This window comes from Rhinopithecus bieti, unplaced genomic scaffold, assembly GCF_001698545.2.
Source record: "Rhinopithecus bieti isolate Rb0 unplaced genomic scaffold, ASM169854v2 scaffold_27781, whole genome shotgun sequence".
In the NCBI taxonomy this organism is placed as follows: domain Eukaryota; kingdom Metazoa; phylum Chordata; class Mammalia; order Primates; family Cercopithecidae; genus Rhinopithecus; species Rhinopithecus bieti.
Genome location: NW_016812388.1, coordinates 1,153,591 through 1,156,119, shown reverse-complemented (window position 1 = coordinate 1,156,119; position 2,529 = coordinate 1,153,591). Strand labels below are relative to the sequence as shown.

The 2,529-nt window shown below is 39.5% G+C and overlaps 1 long non-coding RNA gene across 1 annotated transcript; it reads left to right on the top strand.

Annotated features, from left to right (window-relative positions):
* Nucleotides 1–1,297: 1,297 nt before the first annotated feature.
* On the top strand, nucleotides 1,298–2,251 carry LOC108544829 (uncharacterized). Its single transcript, XR_001889963.1, has 2 exons — nucleotides 1,298–1,532; nucleotides 2,139–2,251. It is a non-coding gene; the product is annotated as an uncharacterized LOC108544829 (long non-coding RNA).
* The last annotated feature ends 278 nt before the right edge of the window (nucleotides 2,252–2,529 follow it).

Here is a 2,529-nt window from a genome sequence, read left to right as displayed (position 1 = left end):
TTTCTTCTGAGCCTTAGCCACATCCCACTTGCCCAGGGCATCATTCTTTTCTTTTTTTCTGGCATATGTCTCTACTTCATATTCAGGTTGGTTGTAGGTCTTCCACCTACTTTGTAGATGGAGGTGTGGGGGGTGATGCCAATCTGACAGTGACCAGCACTACAGAGTGGAATGGGAACCTTCTCATCCTCCTGCTGGGCTCCCACCCCAGCCCCAGACCCCACCTTACCCTCTCCTGTGCAGTAGGGTTCATTCCCGGATGCCCTCCCAATCAAGCTGAGGGCATGAAGGCTTCTAGAATGGCAAGTACTTTGGAGGCTAGGAAGGGAACAAGTCTTTAAGACACTAGGTACTCTTTTACTTCTTATCTTGCTTTTAATCCAAGTCTTTTGTCTCTTACTTGCTTGGTTTCTTCTCACCCAGGACAGAGTCACAGAGACCTTGAAGAATGGGGAGGTAGAAAAGGAGAAATGTAGGAAGGAAATGTGTTGTGGAGTTATCCAGTGGAGGCTCGCATCCAGCTTTCTTTTGCCCCAAAGATCTTGCGTCCTACCTCTTAAGAAGCTTGGAATGCCACTATTCCATTAAATCTTAAAGGAACTCCAGTCCTTCATTTAAAATATGTTCCTAAAATGTGAATGTCCCTATGTGGGACAGTATTTAGCCAACAGTAAATTTGAGGAGAGGGTCTCAAGGGGCTCAAGGGGCTGTGTCACCAGGAAAAGAGATAGAAGGGCATCTCCCCCCAAGTCAAACCCAGTTGCATTTCCTCCCTCAGATGATGCTATCTCAGTACAGGAGAGAAAATAAAAGGTAGAGAGATTTTATCCAAGCACCCCCCTGGCCCCAGGTGTACTCAACTGAACCTGACGCAGTGACAATCATGTTCACACATAAAACATCTGGCTAAAGGCTAAGATCACTTCAGATTTCTGACATACATTTTCGTAAGCAGAGCATTTTCTCTTAATTTTCCTTAAGAAAAGACTGTAAAGTAGTTCCACAATTCCCACATCTTCATACTCCACCCTGCACTCAAGTTTTCCTGGGACAGGTATCTATGTGTGTGCATAAATCTATATTTACGACGTATGTCTAGGACCCCCCGTGAGGAGACAAAGTTTCAGAGAGCCCAGCGACAATGTAACTCCATGGAAGGGAGGCATGATATTTCTCTCTGTTCACGGGAGCGTACTCACAGATCTTTTCTCCTCCTCCTGGTCAGTTTTCTATTTGTGATTAGTAATTGGCTTCTCTTGGTACGCTACGATCTATTACAAAAGCCAAACATTCAGGGGCAAGCTGAAATGACAAAATTTGACTATAATTTATGTTGGCCCCTGACATATATATTTTTTTTAATGGTTTGGTCTCTAAGCAACTGATCTCTTAGCAACAACAAGCACCTTTATAAAAGATGGCACACGAAGAGTGATTGCCAGAAAAGCCACCCGGTTCTTAAACAGCCGTGCATCATTAGCAAAACTCACCATCTTCAAGAGTCCAAAACTAGAAGTGACCAGCAGACCCAGGTAACCTTGATATTTGCACATTTTCCTGGAAAAAAGAACTCATGCAACATTGAAGAGAACAAAATTCTTTGAAATATGTTCATTTTGAGGTCTTATTAGTTGGTCTTGACTAACTTTTAATAATAGTATGTATTCTTTTAAATGACTGCTTTTGATTTAAAAAAAAACCAAACAAACATGATATTTGTGATCAGAAAACAGTTCACTTGAAGTATTTCATTGGCATGAGAATGGAAGGAGGGGAACAATCTATCCGTTTCAGAGTTTATTTCTGTAGGGTTTCATTTGATGGGAAAAGATTCACATCGTGGCAAAAATAGGACTATACAGAATGTCAACCAAGGGGTGTGCACTATTAGGGAAATATGTGTATTTATTTTCTAGTGTATTTTCAAACTGCTTAAATATTTAAAGAGTAGCAAAATAATTTTACTTTCAAACTTTAGCTTTTTAATCCAATGTCAATTCCAGTAGCAAGTGGTAGTCTTTTGTTGCAAGTGTTCAAGGACTGGTTTTTTCATTTGCTTTCATTGCCGTAAGAAAAGATTCATTACAAGACTAAAATAGGAAAATTACAGGCATCTGTACCTTGTTTGCTTTTTTCAGGTACCCAGGGATTGAAGCCTTCAATGTCTTTCCAGAAAATTGGAATTAGAAATGGGAAAAAACTGTTATTTCATCTGTACTCCTTCAATTAAGATTGTGTAATTATAAACCCACTTGGGGTACTCAAAGGGCATAAAAAAGGAGATGTTTCATGGGGATGAAATAAAAATCCTCCTAACTGAACTTGGAAACAGTGTTACATAGAGATACTGCAGATCTAAGAAAACAGACTAGAAAATTGCAGTTTCAATAAAGGCAAGTTGAGATAGTGACACATCGTTTTATTTTTTATAAGAACTGCTTGTACCACTTTCTCTCTTTTCTTTATTTCTTTTCCTTTCTTTCTCTTTCTCTCTCTCTTTTTCTTTTTTTTTCTTTTTTCTTTTTTCTT